At 45.7% G+C, this 23,655-nt stretch overlaps 1 protein-coding gene across 3 annotated transcripts in view; it reads left to right on the top strand.

Annotated features, from left to right (window-relative positions):
• Positions 1-23,655, top strand: part of ST3GAL4 (ST3 beta-galactoside alpha-2,3-sialyltransferase 4) — a 54,041-nt gene that overhangs the window by 12,338 nt on the left and 18,048 nt on the right. Inside the window, exon 1 of one of the 3 annotated variants that reach the window (XM_023734072.1) lies at positions 22,555-22,581. The exons of the other annotated variants lie outside the window; for them this stretch is intronic. The gene's annotated coding sequence lies outside the window, so the exon portion shown is untranslated. Of the gene's footprint in view, positions 1-22,554; positions 22,582-23,655 lie in introns of those variants that run through there. 3 annotated transcript variants of the gene reach the window in all.

The following is a 23,655-nucleotide window of genomic DNA, read 5'->3' as shown; positions in this document are numbered from 1 at the left end:
GTTTGGCAAAAGCCGGATTCTTCCTGGGAGCTGCTCCGGCGAGCCCAAGACTTCCCTTTACCCAACTTTGGGAGGTGAAGAGGCTCCCCAAGGCTGACTTAGCCACTCCCCTCTCTGGAGGCTCCAGGCTCCGTGGCTGAGAGCTCCAGGGACCAGCAACCTAACAAACAAACTCACTGTGGCCGGAGCCAGAGCGGAGGAACCCTGTGAGCTGAGGAGAGGCAAGGGCTACCGCCCCAGCTAAGCAGTGCCCGCTGAGGGATGGAGGAAGAGGGCGCCCTGGCTGAGGGGGCCCAGCAGGCTGTGGATGCTGTATGTCGGGGTGCAGGGAGGGAGGGAGGACCGAGGAAGGAGCTGAGCGTGTGTGTGGTCGATCACTGTGTTCCTGCGCACGTCTCACGTTTGTTTTGGCACGTGTGCTTGTGTGACAGGGATCGGTGTGCGCCAGTTATTTTCAGGGGAAGGTCTGAGTATGCGTCCCTGAGACTGAATCGGGCTGGCCTGGGAAGGGTGCTCTTTGTCTTACCTGGGCATCCTGGGCCTGGGTAGTGATGGGCTGGGGATGCTCAGATGGTCACCTGTAGGGGCTGAGTGAGCCCTGCAGCAGAGGCCCTGGGATAAGTCAGATAACTGAGCATCCGAATTCCCACCTGCCCCACCAGGGCTGGGTGGAGCCCTCGACCCTGCCCGAGGGACCAGGCTCAGAAGCTTGGAGGGGAAGCCTGGAGGGTCAGTCCCCTCCCCAGCAGCCCCTGGAATGCTAGCCATCCTTCCCCTTCTCTCCCCTCCCCTCCTTGTTAGCCTTTACTGGTTGTGTGCCATTGATTCAGACTCATGGGGACCCTATAGGAAAGGGTAGAACTGCCCCATAGGGTTTCGTAGGCTGTGATCTTTACGGGAGCAGATGGCGAGATCTTTTCTCCCACGGAGCCGCTAGTGTGTTCGAACCGCTGACCTTTCGGATAGCCGACGCTTAACCATTGCGTTACCAGGGATCCTCAGCCTTCACTTGTAGCATACGATTGGATCTTCCCAGTCTTACTGAGGGAGTCAGGCCAGGGCCCTTGCCTAGCCTGTCCCCAGGGACAGGCTAACTTAGGAACCAGAGGGCCTGATTCTCCTTCTCTTCCGGGTGTCCCACTGTGGACCACGCCTGCTCCCCTCCACACCGGCATGACACCATTTCTCTTCTAGCTGAGCCTTCTTCTCTTCCCATCCCCAATGCCTTGACCCCTCCAGGGCTCTGAAGCAGAATTGGGGAGCAGGCCCTCCCCTGTGACTCCAGAGGCTTCCTTATTCCTGCCCGTGGCAGCTGGTCATCTCGGGGCTGACCAGATGTTCTGGTGGAGAAGGAGGGAGGTGCAAGGCCTGCAGAAGGGAGGGTCCCTGCTGAAACTGGGGTACAGGGGGAGAGATGTCTGCACCCGAACCCCAGCTGCTCCCAGGTTCTCCAAATATATAGCCGTGTTGGTAGCCGCCATTCACGGGGCTCTTGTGGGGGTAGCACTGGAATTTTATCCACCTTGGCAGATCCAGGGCCTGAGCTCTCCCCAGATGCAACACTGTCACTCCAGAAGGACTGTGGAGGATCTGCTGTGGAGGGGGCATTTACTGTGGGGCGGGGAGGGGGCAGTACTCAGGAAACAAGGCACAACTCAGGAGGGGGCACCTCTCGGGGGGTACCACTCAGAATGGGGGACACTGCTCAGGAGGGGGGCATCACTCAGGAAAAGGGCATTTCTCTGCCCCAGGCTGAGAGGACCTGTGGCCCAGTCCCACTGGAAGAGCTGTATCGGCTCGAGCTTGGGTGCCTTCTAGGCTGATGCTACAGCCGGGAGGGAGGGGGAGAGAGAGACTTCTCCAACGTGGCCTCCTCTGCCTGCCCCCACCCCCAGCAGTGCACACTTGAGTCTGTAGTACGTGGGGCTGGCATTTAGTGCTCCAGGGCCTGGGTGGCAGTGTCCCTCCCTATCTGCTGGGGCAGCCGTGCATCCCGTGTGCCTTGTGGGGTGGGCCCCAGCGGCCAGGAGAAAAGGGGAGTGCGCAGGTGCCCAGTGCTTGCCTCGTGCCCGCTGCACTAAGGCCGTAGGCTTTAAGTGCTGGGGTGTCTTTTGAGGCTCACAGTGCCCCAAGAAATTCCTATTGCTACCCCCGTTTTACAGATGAGAAATCTGAGGCTCAAGGAAATGAAGTCCCTGGCCCAGGGTCACCCGGCCAGTGGGAGCCCAGACAGCTAATTCCAAACCCCATGCGTGGCATAGAGCATAGGGGTTAAAGCAAGATTCCTGCAGTTATGCTGGGCCAGCTCGTTAGTCCTGGCCCCATCCCTTTCCACCTGTCTGACAGCCTGGAAATCCCAGTGGGACAGTTCTCCCTGTCCTGTAGGGTCGCTGTGAGACAGACCTGACTGGAGGACAATGGGTTTGATTTTTTTACCTTTGTCTCCTTACCTTACCTCGGTTTCCTTCCCTGTAAAATTAGAAGAGTACCTACCCCTTCGGGTATTATAAAAATCAAGGTAGATTATACACAGTAGCTGCAGAATATAGCCCCAGGAATCTTTTAAAAATGAATAGGGTCATGTATCTCCCCTGTTTAACACCCTCCAACAACTTCTCATTGCACCTGCAATAAAATCCTAGGTCCTAATGTAGCCTGAGGAGCCTGGGTGGCGCACGTGGTTTGAATAGGCTGCTAACCTAAGGGGTTGGTGGTTGGAACCCACCCAGCAGCTCCGCGGAAGAAAGGCCCGGCAATCTGCTTCCGAAAACTCAGCCTTTGAAAACCCTATGGAGCACAGTTCTACTCTGACACACATGGGGTGGCCATGAGTTGGGGTCTGCTCAATGGCAACTGGGTTTTCACTGGTGGTCTACCTTCACTGTGTCCCAGAGCCCATATTGCAGATTAGTCCTTCTGAGGAGTAAGAAGGGAAGTGTCACCCAGTGCCGTCCTGGGAGCTCACAGGGCTTGTCATCTGACCAGCCTCACCTTAGAGTTGCTGCCCAGCTGCTCTAGAAGCAGAAAGTGAGTACAGATGGGCCAAATGAGTCAGGAGTCATTTTCGCAGAACCCACCCTTGCCTGATGAAAGCATATCTTTGTGGGTGCAGAAGGGGCCCTGGTGGCACAGTGGTTAAAGCGCTTGGCTGCTAACCGAAAGGTCGGAGGTTTGAACCCATCAGCTGCTCCAAGGGAGAAGGATGAGGCAGTCTGCTTCTGCAAAGATTTACAGCCTTGGAAACCCTACGGGGCAGTTCTACTCTGACCTATAGGGTTGCTATGAGTTGGAATCAACTCGACGGCAGTGGGTTTGGTTTGGTTGGTCTGTGGGTGCAGGGCCTTCTGTGGGGCAGGACATAATATAGTCCTGTGCCGCATAAAGTCAGGCAACATCCGACTGCATAGACATCCGTGGTCACATAGAGTTATAATGGAGTTCAGAAATCCCAATTGGAGAACGGGATGTAGCAGCTGTAACCGAGCGTAGTGAATGCAACAAGTTTCCTGCATGCAACACGTGTATCTCGTGTCTCTTGGTTACAAAGTAATTGGTTACAAAGTAATTGTGTAATGGCACAGTACCTATATAACCTGTAACACAGATGTCTTGATAGACACAGTGAACACCTATGTTACTGGTTTGTGTAGGTGCTGTACTGCACTTTCTGTTATTCTTTTAATGTGAACCCTACTTACAAAGAAAAAGTGTACCATACAACAGTGTATGCTTCAACTCTTGGGAAGCGGTATCCAATCTCATGTATCACGTATCTCTTGACTGTTGTAGCATTCTCTCTCTAATTTTTTTTTTTTTTTTACTTTATTCGTTTATTTTTATTGTGCTTTAGGTGGAAGTTTACAGAGCAAATTAGTTTCCCATTCAAGAATGTATACACAAAATGTTTTGTGACATTGGTTGCCATCCCTGCAATGTGTCAGCACTCTCCCCGTTTCCTTTCTGCCCCAGATTCCCCGGTTCCACTCGTCCAGTCTGTTTAATTTTCTTTCAAAAATATTACCGTGAAGTGCATCATGGCTCCCAAACGCAACAAAACCAGAGCTAGTGATAGCAGCATCAAGAGGCAAAGGAAAAGCTCCGATTTGGAAGTGAAACGAAAGTATCCCGTACAGCTTTGCTAAATCAGTGGTATCACCAGGGTTGATGTCACCCCTCATGCTAATTACCACAGTATGGTAGCTAAAACACTAGAAAATTTGACAAAATCAATGACTATAAGAACACCAGCAGCAATGAAAAAAAACGCACACTTGTATCAAGTGCAGACAGAACCATGTGATTCGAAGCATCATTGTAATTGGGCAATAATGACAGCTCTGACTGGAGCACATTAGAAGGTTCAAAAAGTAAATTAGCATAGAGTTTTCGCCTTGGTGGTATATTGATACATGGAAGCTGGCCTTATGAAAATTTTTTTTGTTGTTGTAACTACAGGGATATTTTTATAAAAAATAATAAATTTCTCAAGAAAAGGTTTCAACACAGAAGAAGACATTCGTTGATGGTTACGAGGGTGGCGAGGGAGGGAGAGGGAAGTTCACTAACTACATAGTAGACAACAATTATCTTATGCGAAGGGAAAGACAGCAGACAGTACAGGGGAAGTCAGCACAACTGGACTAAACCAAAAGCTAAGAAGTTTCCTGAATACAACCAAACACTTTGAGGGACAGAATAGCAGGGGCGGGGATCTGGGGACCATGGTTTCAGGGGACATCTAGGTCAATTGGCATAACAAAGTTTATTAAGAAAATGTTCTGCATCCCACTTTGATGAGTGGCATCTGGGGTCTTAAAAGCTAGCGAGCAGCCATCTAAGATGCATCAATTGGTCCCAACCCACCTGGAGTAAAGAAGAATGAAGAACACCAAAGACACAAGGAAAATATTAGCCCAAGAGACAAAAGGGGCCACGTAAACCAGAGACTCCATCAGCCTGAGACCAGAAGAACTAGATGTTGCCTGGCTACCACCAATGACCGCCCTGACCGGGAACACAACAGAGAATCCCTGATGGAGCAGGAGACAAGTGGGGTGCAGAACTCAAATTCTAGTAAACAGACCTGACTTAATGGTCTGACTGAGACTAGAGGAACCCCAGAAGACATGGCCCCCGGACTCTTTCTTAACCCAGAACTAAAACCATTCCCGAAGCTCACTCTTTGACAAAGATTAGACTGGTCTATAAAACAAAATAATAACTCGGGAAGAGTGTGCTTCTTAAAGTAGATACACAAGACTAAATGGGCAGCTCCTGTTCGGAGTTGGGATGAGAAGGCAGAGAGGGACAGGAGCTGGTTGAATGGACACGGGAAGCCCGAGGTGGAAAGGGGGAGTGTGCTGTCACATTATAGGAATTGCAACTAGGGTCACATAACAATGTGTGTATACATTTTTGTATGAGAAACTAACTTGAGCTGTAAACTTTCACCTAAAGCACAATAAAAAATTAAAACAAACTTTCTACTGAAACACTACACAAAAATTTTGTAGACAGTCATTTTGGTGTCACCCCCTTTGACAGTGCCACCTGGTGCGGTCCGCACCTCCCGCACCCCCCTAGGAACACCACTGGCTAAGTATATAATATGGTGTTTGCACAACATCCAAGCCACATAACGTCCAGTTTCCTAGAATGTAGTGTGGACGTTAAGCAACGCGTGAGTGTACACAGAAAGGTAAACACAGGTGGGCAGGCTCTGCCAACTTTCCAGACTCTGCTTCTGGCAAATCCCTGGTCTGTACTCTGAGATTTTGAGAAGAGAAGAGGACTGGGCCATTTTTAACTCAGAGAGGAGGGCATAAGCGCCTCCAAATGATGTCACTGCTAGCTTACAGAGCTTTCGTGTCCCTTAGAAAGAGCCACCTTGTGCAACTGGACACAGCCCTGTGCCAGGGCATGCAGTTTGGCAAGCAGAGGGAGGGCTATGTTTCAGCCCCACTTGACCCCCTGCCAGACTGTGAGGGCCCAGGAGGCTTGACCACCCCATAGCCCTGCACAGACTTCCCTGTCTGGAGTGGAGACAAGGAGGGACAAGAAAGGGTGGTGTTGGTTGGCTCTGTGAGAGAGGCTGGAGATGAATGTTCTGGGGCCTGAGGCCCAGCTGTTTCCACATCCTCCAGTTGTAATGATCCTTAGAGCTACTATGACTGGTACATACAACCACCCAAGGAGGTAGTCCTGTCTTTTTATCCCCATTTACTGAACAGGAAACCTGAGAGCTAGAGAGGCAATTTGTCTGTATCCACACAGCTAGGGGATGGTGGGTTTGGAGTTCAGAACACATTTATGTTCTTTTTTCTTCTTCTCTTTTCTTTTTAAAAAGTTTTTCATTTTAACTTCCATTTTAAAAAATTTAAAAACCCTCAGAGTATGGCCCCCAGACACCCTTTTAACTCAGTACTGAAGTCACTCCTGGGGTTCACCCTTCAGCCAAAAATTAGACAGGCCCATAAAACAAAACAAGACTAAATGGGCACACCAGCCCAGGGGCAAGGACGACAAGGCAGGAGGGGACAGAAAAGCTGGTAATAGGGAACCCAAGGTCGAGAAGGGCAACCAGTGTCACAAAACAGTATGTGTACTAATGGTTTAATGAGAAGCTAGTTTGTTCCGTAAACCTGCATCTAAATTACAATAAAAAAAAAATTTTTTTTAAAGCATAAAAGGATGTGATGGTTAAGGTTGTATGTCACCTTGGCTGGGCCATGATTCTCAGTGTTTATATGTGATCACCCCCATGATTGAATCTGCTGTGAGTAGTCAATCAGTTGAAAGGGAGTTTCCTTAGGGGTATGGCCTGCATCCAAATATAAGCAGACATTCTGGCTTTTTGCTTGCTCTGGATCCTGTGGCTGCCTCCTGTTCATCTGACCTCCGGTTCTTGGGACTTGAGCTATCAGTTTATCTCCCAATCTTGGGATTCGTCGATCTTCACAGCCTGTGAGCAAGAGCCCTGCTCTCCGACCTGCCGATCTTGAGTTTGCCAGCCCCTGCAGCTACTGAATCGAGCGAACCCTCTATCCTGATCCCTGGACTTGGGTCCTTCCAGCCTCTACAATTCTGTGAGCCATTCCTTGATATAAATCTCTCTAGATATTTATATGCTTTACTGGTTTTGCTTCTCTAGAGAACCCAGCCTAAGACAAAGGGTATATGATAAAAAGAAATTCTCCCATTCCAGACTCCTGCCCCCAGTTTGCATCCTCCAGAATAACCTAGGCATTTACAGACATATTTATGTATACCCATAATTATTCTTAAAAGGACATTTGGAAATGTACAGTACACTCTTCTCCACCTTCCTTTTTTAATTTAATGTTATGCTTTGGTGCTCATTTGATATCAGCATGTACAGATTGCCATCGTTCTTTTTCACAGATGCATAGTGTTTTATTGTCTGTTCTGTGATGTATTTAAACAGTAGAGGAGACCTGGCAGTGAATTGGTTAAGAGCTCAGCTGCTAACCAGAAGTTCAGCAGTTCAAATCCACCAGGTGCTCCTTGGAAAAGCGATGGGGCAGTTCTACTCTGTCCTGTAGGGTCACTATGAGTCGGAATGGACTCAACGGCACACAACAATAACCACGGATAGATTTTCAAGATGTTTCTAACCTTTTGCGTTACAAACAATAGTGTGGTAAAGATCTTTATAGCCAAGTCCTTGGCCCTGATGGAGCAGTGGTGAAGCACTTGGCTGCTAACTGAAAGGTCAGAGGTTCGAACCCACCAGCAGCTCTACGGGAGGGAGATGCAGCAATCTGCTTCGGTAAAGATTATAGCCTTGGAAACCCTATGGAGCTGTTCTACTCTGACCTATAGGGTGGCTGTGAGTTGGAATCGACTGATGGCTGTGGGCTTTTGGTTGTTTTTTTTTTTGTGCAAACATAGAATTTTCTGTTGAATAGACTTCTAGCAATGGAATTCCCAGAGCAAAGGGGATTTTGACAGATATTGCCAAATCACCCTTCCAGAGGGTTGCTTCCTTTTACAATTCTATCAAAAATTTGTGAGACGGCCTGTTTCCCCCCACTCCCTGGCACACTGGATGCTGTCAGGCTGTTTGTTCTTTGCAGTTACGATAGGTAAAAAACTGCATGTCAACTTAACTGGCATTTTTAAGTGAAGAAGAGCATCTTTTCCTGTGTGCCGTTGTATTTCTTTTTTTGGTAAACTGTGTATTTATGTCCTTAGCCATTTATCTATCTGGGTTGTGCTGGTTTTTTTCTTATTGATTTGCATAAGCACATTATAAACCCAAACCAGTTGCCATCAAGTCGATTCTGACTCATGACAACCCCTTGTATGTCAGAGTAGAACTGTGCTCCACAGGGTTTTCAGTGGCTGATATTTCAGAAGCAGATTGCTAAGCCTTTCTTCTGAGGTGCCTCTGGGTGGATTCGAACCTCCCACCTTTCAGTTAGCAGTGGAGTGCATTAACTGTTTGCACCACCCAGAGACTCTGAGCAGATTATGGAATTAACTGGTTGTCTCATATATATATATATATATATATATATAGCCCTGGTGGCACAGTGGTTAAAGCACTCGACTGCTAACTGAAGGGTCGGCAGTTTGAACCCACCAGCAGCTCTGTGGGAGAAAGATGTGGCAGTCTGCTTCCCTAAAGATTTACAGCCTTGGAAACCCTATGGGGCAGTTCCACTCTAGCCTATAACCCTATGGTTGCTGTGAGTTGGAATCCACTCAACAGCAGTGGGTTTGTGTGTGTATATATATATATATATATATGCACAGATCTAGATTTAGTTATAGATATATGTGTATATATACGTATACACACACACACACAGATCTAGATCTAGTTAGATAGATACATGTTTATATCTATCTGGCGAATATATTCCCCAATTTTTCATTTATCATTTCATTTCATTTAAACGTTGGTCTTCCCCCTCTCCTTCCCTCCTTCCCTTCCCTTCCCTTTTTTCTCTCCCTTTTACGTTTCTATGTAGATGAATTTATCCATCTTTTCTAGCTCTGAATTTTTATCGCTATTCCCTTTTAATTTTCAACTGAAAACATATAGAAAATAATATAACAAGCCCCCACGCGGCCATCAGCAGAGTTAACAAATGTGAATGCTTTCCCATGTTATGTCAGGTCTGTTTAAAAAAAGAAAGGAAATGCTACAGATACGCGAGTAAAGCCCTGCCCCTCCACCCGTCTGTTCTCATACTTTCATACCCACGGCAAGTTGGGTGCATCTGTGTGTTTTATTCTTTTTCACACAAACACACTCTATATATACACGGTACATGTTCTCCAGTTTCTCCATATTGATACTTATAGGTTAGTTGATTCATTTAAAACTGCTAGATAGTATTCAGTTGTATGAATATACCAGTTTCTTTAGCCATCCCTCCACTGATGGACATTTATGTTGTTCCAGTTTTCTTCCTTTTGCTCTTGTAACAATGCTTTAATAAATATCCTTGTATGGAGTGTGCCTACGAGGGAAGGTTACTTTGGGATATACTTGGAAGTGGGACTACTGGATTGTAAGGTATGCACACCTTCAACATTACTAGATACAGTTAATCGCTCTTGGAAGGCTTTGTATCAATTTATGTCCTCGGTATCAATTTATGCTCTCACCGACAATATACAAGAAAGAGTTCCTATTTCTCCACACCGTACAATCCTTGTGGTTATCCATCTTTCTGAATGTTGCCAATCTGCTTGGTGCTTGAACTGCTACGTGTATTAACATGGATCCTGCGGTCACTAGTGAGGTTTAGCATGTTTTCATACATGCTGTATGTATTTTTTAGGTGTTGGGTTTCATCTGTGAATTGCCTTTTCATGTCTTTGCCTTGTCTCTTTTGGTTCATTGCTTCTTTTCTTCCTGATTTGTAGGAATATTTGATATATTCAAATATATGTTGGTTATATGCACTGCCTCTGACTTATTCAAAGCCTGATCTCTTCAACACTGTGTACACTGCCCCTGCCCGGTGGTGGAGCAGCTTTGAGAGGATCTGTTTGACAAATGGGCACCCCTCTGGGCAGGGGCACTTCTCTGACCCAGGCTGAGAGGGCCTTCATCCCAGCAGTCTGGAAGGGCTGCATGGGATGGAGCAGGTCAGGGCTTGGCCTCTGGCTCTGGTTGATGGCTGCAGCCAGGAGAGAGAGAGAGACCTTCCCAATGTGCCTTCTCTCTTCCCCGCCCCCAGCAGTGCGCACTTGAGTCTGCAGTACGAGGGGTTGCCATTTAGTGCTGTAGGGCCTGGGTGGCACTGTCCCTCTCTGTCTCCCTGGGCAGCTGTGCCTCGTGCATCCTCGCAGCCAGGAGGAGAGGCTAGTGCAGTTGTTGGAGCGGATGGGGCTGTGGTGTGAAGACCCTCCCTTTGCTGGTATGGCTGCAGACCTTGAGTAGAGACAGGTGTCGTGACCTGGGCCCCAGGCTATTGTTGTACTTGTCTCAGAAAGTCTGGGGGAGACCAGCAGTCATCATCAGCTGCCTGGTGCTGAGTGCTTGCTCTGTGCTGGGATTTTTTTTTTTTTCATTGTTGTTGAAAATATACACAGCAAAACAGAAACCAATTCAACAATTTCTGCATGTACAGTTCAGTGACATTGCTTACATTCTTTGAGTTGAGCAACCATTCTTATCCTCTTCCCAGTTGTTCCTCCTCCTTCAGCATAAACTCATTGCCCCCTAAGTTTCTTATCTAATCTTTCAAGTTGCTGTTGTCAGTTTGACCCCATATAGATCAGTCTTTAAAAGAGCACGGTGCTTAAGGCAGACATTCTTTACTAATGAAGCTAACCTGTTGTTTGATTTAAAGAAGACTTCAGGGTATAATTTTGGTTGAAGATTTAAAGATGATCTCAGGGCAGTAGTTTCTGGGGTTCATCCAACCTCCATGGCTCCCGAAGGTCTAGATTCCATGAGAATTTGACATCTACTCTGCATTTCCCCCTTTTTGATCAAGCTTCTGCTATAGGCTCTTTGATCAAAATGTTCAGTAATGGTAGCCAGGCATCATCCAGTTCTGATTTCATGGCAAGAGAGACAGTTGTTCATGGAGGCAAGTAACCACCCATTCCATTTCCTCCTCGCTGGGTTGTCTGTTGAGGCTTGCAGCACCTCAAGAACTTGCTGTTGTTACTCTCATTTTATAGATGAGGAATCTGAGGCTCCAGGAGGTGAAGTACTGGCCCAGGGTCCCGTAGCCAGTGACTGCAGAGGCTGGGTTAGGCCCCAGATTTCTCTGAGTTCAAATTCCTCTCCACTGCCTTCAGTAAGCCACAGGGACCTTGAGGTCTGGAGCCCAGGTCTGGGGCTTTATCCCAGGCTGGGCCTCTTAAGGAGCCAGGAAGGAAGAAGGGAGGTGTCTTGGGTGACAGGATTTTTCTCAAGCCTCTGGCTCTCCTGAGGACACAGGGAGTTTGTTTTTACCTTAGCCCAGAGCATGGACCAGCAGTCTTGGAACTGGTCGTGGTTAAGGTGGTCAAAGGTGGTGGCAGCCAGTTCTGTCTGGTGATAAGAGGTGATAGCTCCCCCTTGTGAGCACAGGGACATGTAGCTGGCAGTGTGTGTGGCCAGCTTTCCGAAGCGAGCCTCTAGCAAACCCTGGCATCCTGCATGCTCAGCACTTCACCAAAGCAGGGTCTGGGATGTTTTACCTTGATGAAACATTCTGTTTTTGCCCATTTACTCATTCATTCAGCCATCCATTCTTTTAAATATTTGGGGATTACCTGCCATGTGGAGTCGCTCAGTGGTGCAAACAGTTACCACGCTTGGGTGTTAACCGAAAGGCTAGTGGTTCAAGTCCACCCAGAGGTGCCTCAGAAGAAAGGCCTGGCAATCTGCTTCCAAAAAAATCAGCCATTGAAAACCCCATGGAGCACAGTTCTCCTCTGACACACATGGAGTCACCGTGAGTCAGAGGCAGCTTGATGGCAGCTGGTACCTACTGGGCATCAGGCACTAGACTGTGTGCTAGAGATAACTGTGGTGAACAGGAAGTCTGTGCTTTCTTGGTATGCAAACAAGTGGGTAGGGAGACCCAGTGTGGCGGACTCTGTAAAGGAAATGAAACAGGATGATGAGTTGACCGTGAGGGAAGGGAGGAGGCTTCTTGGGACCTGGCAGCCTGGGCCGCTGTGCAGGGAGGAAGCACGGGAGGGAACTGTGGCCAGCAGGAGCGGACGCTGGGGCCGGAGGCCTGGGCTTGGACCCAGCTGATTCCAGATTGCGCAACCAAGCCCTGTGGTGACAAGGATTCCGATGTGATACTGTTGGCCTTGACCTCCTGTCCCTGCCCAGCCTCCATTCTTAAATAGAAGTAGAATGGGGCATGGAGGCCAAAATGCTTATCTTTGGGGAGGGGAGGGTGTGTTTAGGAAATTCTGGCCAGGCCTAGGTCATCCGGGATTTTCTTAGTTCACTGGATGGTCTGTGGGGTAGACTGTAAAAGTCACAGTGTCTTTACTTCTGTGCTCTTGGCCACAGGACAGACGGACTGAAAAAACAGTGTTTCCAGTCACCTCATCGTAATACAATCCCACATTTTACACAGTTACATTTTGTTGTTGTTTTTTCTTTTTTCTTTTTATTGTACTTTAGATGAAGGTTCACAGAGCATATTAGTTTCTCATTAAACAATTAATACACATATTGTTTTTTGACATTGGTTGCCAACCCCACCACATGTCAACACTGTCCTTGCCCCTGAGTTGGTGTGCCCATTGAGTCTCGTTTTGTTTTATAGACCTGTCTAATCTTTGGCTGAAGGGTAAACCTCAGGAGTGATTTCAGTACTGAGTTAAAAGGGTACCCAGGGGCCATACTCTCGGGTTTTCTCCAGTCTCCGTCAGACCAGGAAGTCTGGTCTTTTTTTTTTTTTTTTTTGTGAGTTAGAACTTTGTCTACATTTTTCTCCAGTTCTGCCCAGGACCGTCTATTGTGATCCCTGTGAGAGCAGTTGGTGGTGGTAGCCGGGCACCATCTAATTGTGCTGGACTCAGTCTGATGGAGGCTGTGGTAGTTGTGGTCCATTAGTCGTTTGAACTAATCTTTCACTTGTCTTTGGTTTTCTTCATTGTCCCTTGCTCCAGACAGGGTGAGACCAGTGGAGTATCTTAGTTGACTGCTCACAAGCTTTTAAGACCCCAGAGGCTACTCACCAAAGTAGGATGTAGAACATCTTTATAAACTACGTTATGCCAGTTGAGCTTGATGTTTCCTGAGACCATGGTCCCCAGCCCTCAGCCCAGTAATTCAGTCCTTCAGGGAGTTTGAATGTGTCTATGAAGCTTCCATGACCTTGCCTTGGTCAAGTTGTGCTGACTTCCCCAGAATTGCGTACTGTCTACCCTTCACCAAAGTTACCACTTATCTATTGTCTATTTAGTGTTTTTCCCTCCTCTCTTCTCCCCTCCCTAGTCTTACTCCTTAGTAACCATCAAACATTGTTTCTTTCTATGTGGAAACCTTTTTATGAGTTTTGTAATAGTGGTGTCATGAAGTATTTGTCCTTTGATGATTGACTTATTTTACTCAGCATAGTGCCCTCCAGATTCATCTGTGTTGTGAGATGTTTCACAGATTCATCGTTGTTCTTTATGGTTGCATAGTACTCCATTGTGTGTATGTACCATAGTTTGTTTATCCATTCATCTGTCGATGGGCACTTAGGTTGTTTCCATCTTTTTGCTGTTGTGAATAATGCTGCAGTGAACATGGGTATGCATATGTCTATTTGTGTGTTGGCCCTTATTTCTCTAGGATATATTCCTAGGAGTGGGATTGCTGGATTGTGTGGTATTTCTATTTCTAGCTTTTTAAGGAAGCGCCATACTGTTTTCCAAAGTGGATGTAACATTTTACATTCCCACCAGCAGAGCATAAGAGTTCCAAGCTCCCCGCAGCCTCTTCAACATTTATTATTTTCTGTTTTTTTGATTCGTGCAAGTAATGTTGGGGTGAGATGGTATCTCACTGTAGTTTTGATTTGCATTTCTCTAATGGCTAGTGATCTCGAGTATTTTATCATGCGTGTTAGCTGCCTGAATGTATTCTTTGGTGAAGTGTCTTTTTGTATCCTTTGCCCATTTTTCAGTTGGATTATTTATTTATTTTAGAGGTATTGGATTTTCCTATAGAATTTAGAGATTAGAACTTTGTTGGATTTGTAGTTTCTCTTTTAACTCTTTTGGTGAAGTCTTTTGATGAGCATAAGTGTTTAATTTTTAGAACACCCCAGTTTTCTAGCTTATCTTATGGTGTATGTGTATTGTTACTTATGGTGTATATCCTATTTATGCCTTGTATTAGGGCCTCTAGTGTTGACTTTAGTTTTTCTTCTGTGATCTTTATAGGTTTTGGTTTTATATTTAGGTCTTTGATCCATTTTGAATTAGTTTTTGTGTATGTTGTGAGGTATGGGTCCTGTTTCATTTTTTAACAGATGGACATCCAGTTTTTCCAGCACCATTTGTTAAAACGACTGTCTTTTCCCCATTTAATGGACCTTGGGCCTTTGTTGAACATCAGGTGACCGTAGGTGGATGGATTTACCTCTGGGTTCTCAATTCTGTTCCATTGGTCAATGTGTCTGTCGCTGTACCAGTACCAGGCTGTTTTGACTACTGTAGCTGCATAGTAGGTTCTGAAGTCAGGTAGTGTGAGTCCTCCAACTTTATTCTTTTTCTTCAGTAGTGCTTTACTTATCTAAGGCCTCTTCCTTTCCATATAAAGTTAATGATTAGTTTTTCCACCTCTTTAAAGAATGCTTTTGGTATTTGAATTGGGATTGCATTGTATTTGTAGATTCCTTTGGGTAGAATTGATATTTTTACAATGTTAAGTCTACCTATCCATGAGCATGATATGTTTTTCCATTTTTATAGGTCTCATTTGGTTTCTTGCAGTAGTGTTCTGTAGTTTTCTTTGTATAGGTCTTTTATGTCCCTTGTTAGATTTATTCTCAAGTATTTTATTTTTTTAGGGGCTGTTATAAATGGTGTTGCTTTCCTGATTTCCTTTTCATGGTTCTCTTTATTGGTATATAGGAATCCAACTGATTTTTGTATGTTTATCTTGTATCCTGCTACTTTGCTGAATCTTTCTATTAGTTCCAGTAGTTTTCTCGTGGAGTCCTTTGGATTATCTACATATAGCATCGTATCATCCGCAAATAGGAATAGTTTTACTTCTTCCTTACCAGTTTGGATGCTCTTTATTTCTTTTTCTTGCCTTATTGCTCTAGCTGGGACTTCCAGCACAATGTTAATTAGATGTGGTGATAAACGGCATCCTTGTCTTTTCCTATTCTTAGGGGGAATGTTTTCAGCCTCTCTCTGTTAAGAATGATGTTGGCTGTTGGTTTTGTATAGATGCTCTTTATTATGTTGAGGAATTTCTCTTCTATACCTAGTTTATTGAGAGTTTTTATCAGGAATGGGTGTTGGACTTCATCTAATGCCTTTTCTGCATCAATTCAGATGATCATGATATTCTTTTATTTATGTGGTGGATTACTTTGATTGACTTTCTAATATTGAACCATCCTTGCATACCTGGTAAGAGTCCCACTTGTTCGTGGTTTTTTTTTTTTTTATATAATGCTTAATTCTATTGGCTAGAATTTTGTTGAGAATTTTTGCATCTATATTCATGAGAGCTGTAATTTTCTTTTCTTGTGGTCTCTTTGCCTGGTTCTGGTATCGGGGTTATGCTGGCTTCATAGAATGAATTTGGAAGTATCTCTTCCTTTTCTATGTTCTGAAATAGTTGGAGTAGTAACTGGTGCAAACTCTTCTCTGAATGTTAGGTATAATTTTCCAGTGAAGCCATCTGGGGCAGGGTTTTTTTTTTTGGTTGGGAGTTTTTAAATTACCTTTTCAATCTCTTCTCTTGTTATGGGTCTGTTCAGATTTTTGACCTCAATTTGTGTTAGTTTAGGTAGGTAACGTATTTCTAGAAATTTGTCCATTTCCTCTAGGTTTTCTAATCTGTCAGAGTATAGTTTTTCATAGTGCATGGTTATGATCCTTTTATTTCAGTTGGGTCTATTATAGTATCCCTCATTTCGTTTCTTATTTGGGTTATTTGCATCCTCTCTTGTTTTTCTTTTGTCAGTTTGGCCAGTGGTTTGTCGATTTTGTTGATCTTTTCGAAGACCCAATTTTTCGTTTTGTTGATTCTTTCTATTGTTTTTCTACTCTCTATTTCATTTATTGCTGCTCTGATCTTTATTATTTATTTTCTTCTGGTGGCTGTGGGCTTTTTTTCCTGTACTCTTTCTATTTGTTCTAGTTGTATAGCTAATGTTTTGATTTTGTCCCTTTCTTCTTTTTTGATGTGTGTGTCTGTTGCTATAAATTGCCTCTGAGCACTGCCTTTGCTGTGTGTCAGAGGTTTTGGTATGATATGTTTTCATTCTTGTTGGATTCTAGGAAATTTTTATTCTATCTTTGATTTCTTCTATTACCCAGTGGTTTTTAAGCAAGGTGTTATTCAGTTTCCATGTATTTGATTTTTTTTCCTTGCTCTTCCAATTATTAATGTCTACTTTTATGGCATTGTAATCAGAGAAGATTGTTTGTATTATCTCAATGTTTTATTGAGGGTTGCTTTGTGGCCTAAGACGTGGTCTATTCTGGAGAATGTTCCACGTACATTGGAAAAGAATGTGTACTTTGCTGCTGTTGGGTGGAGTGTTCTAAATATGTCTATTAGGTCAAGTTGTTTGATTGTGCCTTTAGATCTTCTGTATCTTTGCTGAGTTTCTTTCTAGATGTTCTGTCCTTTACTGAAAGTGGTGTGTTGAAGTCTCCTACTATTATTGTGGAACTGTCAGTTTCTCTTTTCAGTGCTGTTAGAGTTTGGTTTATGTATTTTGGAGCTCTGTCATTGGGTGTGTAGATACTTACTATGGTTATGTCCTCATGGTGGATTGTCCTTTTAATCATGATATAATATCTTTCCTTGTCTTTTATGGTGAATTTTGTTTTAAAGTCTATTTTATCTCAGGTTAGTATTGCCACTCCTATTCTCTTTTGGTTGCTGTTTGCTTGATATATTTTTTCTATCCTTTAATTTTTAATATATTTCTGTTTCTAAGCTGTGTCTCTTGTAGACAGCATGTTGATGGGTCCTGTTTTTTTTTAAATCCATTCTGTCATTCTCTCTTTATGGGGGCACTTAAGCCATTTATGTTCAGTGTGATTTTTGATAGGAGTGTACTATTTTTTAAAATCCATTCTGTCATTCTCTATGGGGTATTTAAGCCATTTATGTTCAGTGTGATTGTTGATAGGAGTGAACAGTTTTTTAAAATCCATTCTGTCATTCTCTCTTTATGGGGGCATTTAAGCCATTTATGTTCAGTGTGATTGTTGATAGGAGTGAACAGTTTTTTAAAATCCATTCTGTCATTGTCTCTGTATGGGGGCATTTAAGCCATTTAGTGTGGTTGTTGATAGGAGTGTCCTGGTTTTTTTAATCCATTCTGTCATTCTCTGTCTCTTTATGGGGGCATTTAAGCCATATATGTTTAGTGTGATTGTTGATAGGTGTGTTTCATTGCTGTCATTTTGTAGTGCTTTTTTATGGTGCTGACATTTTCTTTGTTCCTCTTGCTTTTTTTGTGCTTAATTCCTTTAGTTTGTGGATTTTTTTTTTTTCGTTTTTGTAGATTTTGTGTTTACTGAGACTTTATGTTTTTCTTCATTTTGATGAGTAGGTTTGTTAACTTTCTTTGTCATTACCATGAAATTTATTCCTATCGTCCTAAGTTTAAACCAGTCTTTTATTACTTAATAATGGCTTGACTGCCCCTCTATTTGAAAGTTTCATAGCTACACAGTTTATTCCCCCTTTTATTGCTCTGATGTTGTCATTTGCAGATTTACCTCTGTGGTTCCCTACTGTAAATTTTTATTGTTCTTGTTTTATCTTTGAGAGTTCATTATCTAGGTTGGTATAAGCCTGATCCTGTTTTATGTGCTAGATTCAGTTTGTTGTCTGATGTTGTCGGTTCTCTAACTGAAGGGCTCGCTTTAATAATTCTTGTAAGTTTGGTTTGGTTTTTACATATTCACTTACTTTCTGTTTATCTGGAAATATCCTAATTTTGCCATCATGTTAGAGCGAGACTTTCGCAGGATATATTATTCTTGGTTGACAGCTTTTTTCTTTCAAGATTTTCTGTATGTCTTTCCATTGCCTTCTTGCCTGCATGGTTTCTCCAAGTAATCAGAGCATACTCTTATTGTTTCCCCTTTGTATGGGACTTTTTGTTTTTCTCAAGCTGCTCTCGGGAATCTTTCTTTGTCTTTGGTTTTAGCGAGTGTGATTTTGATATGTGTTGGTGTTTTTCTTTAGGAATCTATACTATCTGGGGTTTGTTGAGCTTCTTGGATGGTTGGCTTTTCATCTTTCATGATATTAGGGATGTTTTCTGTCAGTGAATCTTCAGTGATCCTCCCTGTGTTTTCTGTTTTATCCTCCTGTTCTGGAACTCTGATTACAGGCAACTTTTTGTTTTTGATTGTATCCCACATTGTTCTCAGGGTTTCTTTGTTTTTCTTCATTCTTTTCTCTGACTTTTCCTCAACAAAGTAGTATCCAAGAATTTGTGTTTGATTTTGTTAATCCCGTCTTCCATTGTTTCAAATTTGATCCTAAAACCTTCCATTGCACTGTCCATTTCTGAAATCTTGTTGTTTATCTTTTGGATTTTAATTGATGATTTTGTATGATTTCTAGTAGTTTTATTTTGACATTTTGTTCCTGTATTATTTTCCTGAATTTTTCCATTGTTTTGTCTATCTTTTCCATGATTTTGTCTATTTTTTCCTTGTTTTTGTCTGCATTTTCCGTCATCTGTTGGAGAACCCTGAATATTAGAGTTATGAATTCTCTATCAGGTAGTTCCAGTGCCTTTTCTTCTAGCAGAAGGTCATCTGTGTTTTATTTTGATTGCTTTCTGGAGCTCTCCCCTCTTTTTTTTAAATATGTTTTGTTATTGTCTGCTGTCTGCAGGACATTCAGGAATTATGTTCTTCATTTATTGGTTGTAGATTTGATTGTTTCATCCTGCTTTTGTGTTTTATTTGGTTATGTCTGGGCAGGTGGGCTAGGTGTATTTTGTTGCTAGCTCTCCTGCGGGCACAATACTTCTCACCACCTTGTCCAGGTGGGCAGGGCCGGTCACTCAGCTATGGTGCAGCAGGGCGAGTCCGGTGGGGGTAGAGGGGTGGGGATGGGTAGTTTGCGGCATGAACCAGAGGCAACGGGGCTGGGGGGAAGTGCAGGGTGGGGTCCAGGGGACTGCATCAGTACCACTCGGAGGCATGGCACTTGGCACATGGTGCAGATAGGCAGGAGGGAAAGGAGACGATGTGATGTACAGAGCTAAGTGGGTGGGTGAAAGAAGAGAGAAACATAAAAGCAAAAAATGAAGTCAATAAAATGGCATTGCTGTAGGATTTGGCATGTGGGGGTGGGGTAGACCCGGCAGGGCCATGTGTTGGTGGCTCTCTAGCCGAGTGGTGTGGCTTGGCTTGTCAAGAAGGGGCACGGGTGGTGCATGGGGCTAGGTAGGTGGGAGAAAGGAAAGAAAAGAGGGGAACGAGAGAGAATAAACCAACCATCAAACAAACAAATAAAATAAATAAATAATGAAATATGGCGGTGGGTAGCTGGCCGCTGGGAGCAAGGCGGAATTGGGGTGACAGTGAGCTGATGTCTCTCTTGCCAGGTGGCACAGCACGGCCTGTCAGGAAGGGGCGGAGGCAGCATGGGGCCTAGGTGGGAGGGAGGACGATAAGGAGAAGGGGAAAGATAAAGAAAAATAACAATAAAATGGTGCTAAGGGAGCCGGCCTGTGGGGGTGGTGCAGACCCGGGGAGGCCCCGTGTGCCAGAGGCTCTCCTGCCAAGCAGTACAGCACAGTCCACCCGGAAGTCGGGGGCGGCGCACGGGGCTGGGTGGATGGGAGAAAGGAAAGGCAGGAAAGCAGAGAAAGAGAATAAACAGGAAAAAAAAAAAGAACGAAGCAAACAAACCCAAAGATCACAGTCCGTCAAGAAGGGGAGGGGATTTATATACGGGGCTAGCTGGGTGGAAGAAAGGAAAGGAAGGGAGGGAGAAAGAGAGAAGCAACAAAAAAAAAGCAAAAAACAAACAAAAATACAAACCAACAAAAAAATGGCGCTAAAGTGGCCAGCCAGTGGGGGCAGGGCAGACCCTGTGAGCAGTGAGCTGGTGTCTCTCCGTCTGAGCAACCGTGGCCCATTGGAAAGCAGCAAAGGCTGCATAGAGGGAAGAAAGATGGGGGGTGGAAAGGTGTGTATCCCTGGTTACCAGGTGCTCTGTCTCCTGCTGGGAACTCCGTGGAGTTGCCTTCCCATACTCCCTGTATGTGTTCTTTGGTGAACAAGAACACAAGATGGCAAATTCGGCCACGCTAGCTGGTAAGGGACCTCTGCTCCCTAGCTCTCCTTGTTCTCTGTTCTCTATCAGTTTCTTATTCCATTTGGTGCTTGATCGGGTTCTTTATTCCTTCATTTGGTACTTAGGATTCCAGGACTGACATCTGTATCTGTTTTACTTCATTTTTCAGGTCTCTGCTGCGGAGGGACGGCATGGTGCTTCTGTCTACAGCACCATGTTGGCTCCATCTCCCACAGTTACATTTTTTTATTCTACTTACACATTGAGATGGATTCCCTGAGAAGTGCAGATGGTTACTGCGCTCAGCTGTTAACTGAAAGGTTGGAGTTTCACGTCCACCTAGAGACGTCTTTAGGGAAGACCTGGCGATCTACTTCCAAAAAATCAGCCGTTGCAAACCCTGCGTAGTACAGTTCTACTCTGACGCACGTGGGCTTGCCATGAGTCAGTTGAGCCAACCTTGTTGACTGCCACAATGATACTCTTCTACCTTCATTTTGTAGTTTAGGAGACTGAGGCTTAATAAACCGAGTAGTTTGCCCACAGTCATGCATGTACCAAGTGGCAGAGGCAGGCTCAGTCCTCGTGGTCAGGCGCAGCTCTGCCTGAGGAGGAGGGACGGCTTCGGCGAGCCAGTTCCACCTGACCTGTTTGCCAAACTAGACATGCTGCCTGTCCGCTTGGCACTGTGAAGGTGTGTGAGGGGTAGCCGCGGGGCCAGCCCATTCAGGCACTGGGGCCAGAGGCCAGGGTCAGGGAGAGGTCGGGTGTGGGCTGCGCGGGGGCCCGGCCTGGTAGCCAGGTGGACTTGTCCTCCGTAGCGAGAGCCCAGATGGCCCAGGAGGAGAGGGTCGGAGCAGGGGAAAGTGAGGTCTTCTTGACTCTAATGCTCTTAATTAAGACCCTAGGACGTGCTCACCTTGGCTGCGACATCAGAATCATCAGGGCCTCCTCAGACCCCTAGTTTAGCCTTCCTGAAGCAGAGCCTAGGAAGCCTGTCAAGTGTAAATAAGCTCCCCAGGAATGCCTGGGCACTCGGGTAGAAACCACTGCCTTGGAGTCGTAGAAAGTCTGAGCTAGAAGGGATCTTGGAGCTGGCCTGCCGGGTCGGTGCTGCCCAGCAGAACTAGGATGTGCACCACAAAGGCAAGCCCCGTGACGTTTTCAATGGAAAATTGAAAATGTAGCCACACTTTTAAAAAAGTAAAAATGGAGAGATGCAATTGATTTGAATATTTTTAACCTGATATAGCCAAAATATTACAATGTCCATGTGTAATCAATATAAGGTAATTATTAAGAGATAATTTCCTTTTTTTGTTTTTAACTAAGTCTTTGAAATCCGATGTGTGTTTTACATTTCCACGTGCCCCATTTCAAGGGAGGACAATGTGGCAGTCTGCTTCCGTAGAGATTTACAGCCTTGGAAGCCCTCTGGGGTCGTTGTGAGGCGGCAGTGGGTTTTTGGTTTCGTAGAGCGCTACACTGAGTGCAGAGGTGGCCCCTGCAGGCGAGAAGGGAAGTGATGGTGTGCTGATGGGCAGCTGGGTTCACGCTCCAGACGCTAGTGCCTTTGGCCTTGGATCCTTGGGGCCAGCTGTTGCTCCATCAGGTGGCCAAACTCTCTGTCCCGATGAGGAAGGCCTCAGGGGTTTAACGAGCTGTGTGGCCCCTCACCCAGGACTTGAGGCTGACTCCTGGCTGGCACTGCCTCTCCTTTTATTACCCTGCACTCCCCACCCTGTCACACCCAAGCTTTCTCACCCAGAATGGAATTCAAATCACCTGGCCCTCCTGGGCCAACAGCAGAAGTAGGGTTGTCAAGTGGCTTGTGGTGTCTTGTGACTGGCAGCTGACGAAATAGATGATAAAATGTTTCCGTCTGGGAGCCAGCTGCACTGCGGCGGTGGGAGACGGCGGACCTGAGTGTGGGGAACAGCCGGGCTTTTTCTGCTGCCAGAACCAGAAAGCCAGTTGCTATCGAGCTGACTTCGACTCACAGTGATCCCATGTGTTATGGAGAAGAACTGCTCCATGGGGTTTTCAAGGCTGTGACCTTTCAGAAGCAGATCACCAGGCCTTTCTTCTGAGATACCTCTGGGTGGGTTTGAACCGCCCGCCTTTCGGTTAGTATGGAACTCTAACTGTTTGTGCCACTCAGGGTCAGTGGGAAGAGTATCCAGCCCCTCTTCTTAGCCAGGATGGCTTTAGAGATGCACCCCCTCCCTCCCACCGGGTCCTAGAGACAGTGGGTCAGTCACTCTGCCCCCTACTGACTCTTCGGAGCCCGGGGAAAGGGCAGGCCTCCCTTGCTGACCAGATCGTCTGTAGTGAACAAGTTCACTTTCTTCACCACATCAAAGATTCTGCTTCCAGGTATGGCTGGCTTCTGTCTCTCTCTCAACCCCATAGCACCCTCCTACAGAATCAAAGCCTCTTTTCAAATTTAGAGTCCCTGACAGGGGCAGACGACCCCATAAGCAAAGTAAGCACGGGCCTACTTGTGCTTACTTACTAACCTGTAGTGACCAATTTCCCAATTTCACCACATTGAAACCCATGTGCTATCCTAGATATTGTTGTTACAACAGCGAACAAAACCAAAAAAGTTTGCACTCCTGAGCAACAGATAACAAACAGCATGAATTAGTAAAATATGTAGTCCATCAGGGGTAAATGGAAAAGTGAAGCTAGACAGGGGCCGGAGCTCTGGAAGGCTAAGTGTGTCTGGAATTGTCGATGGGCTGAGAAGCCTCATCCCTGAGAGGGTGAGCAGAGAGCTGAATGAGGACGTCGGCCAGCCTGTGGGGGCTGAGGGGAGCATTCCAGGCCGAGCACACAGCAGGTGCGGTGCCCAGAGGCCAGTGTGCCTGGCCTATGGAGGACTGGTGGGGAGACCGGCTGAAGGCCCTGAACGAATGAGGGGGAGTTGGGGAGAGGAGGGTAGAGAGGGAGGGCAAGCAGGTCATGGGGATCCTTGTGGGTCCCCAGTCCTTGCTTTGAGGCAGGAAGCCGATGGAGGGCTTTCCAGCTGGAGAGAAGTGATAGAGATGACTTGTCCATTGTGGAGACCTGCAGCTAGTTGGCTGTCTGTACCCGAGAGTCGTTAAGGTGGATGACAGCGCCGGGGGAGGATCCTACAGCCTGCAGGGCAGCTAAGGTGGGTGACAGCACCGGGGGAGGACCCCGCAGCCTGCAGG

This window comes from Trichechus manatus, unplaced genomic scaffold (genome assembly GCF_000243295.1).
Source record: "Trichechus manatus latirostris isolate Lorelei unplaced genomic scaffold, TriManLat1.0 scaffold00064, whole genome shotgun sequence".
Taxonomy (NCBI): domain Eukaryota; kingdom Metazoa; phylum Chordata; class Mammalia; order Sirenia; family Trichechidae; genus Trichechus; species Trichechus manatus.
The sequence above is the reverse complement of the archived record's forward strand: the minus strand, read 5'-3'. Positions and strand labels throughout refer to the sequence as shown.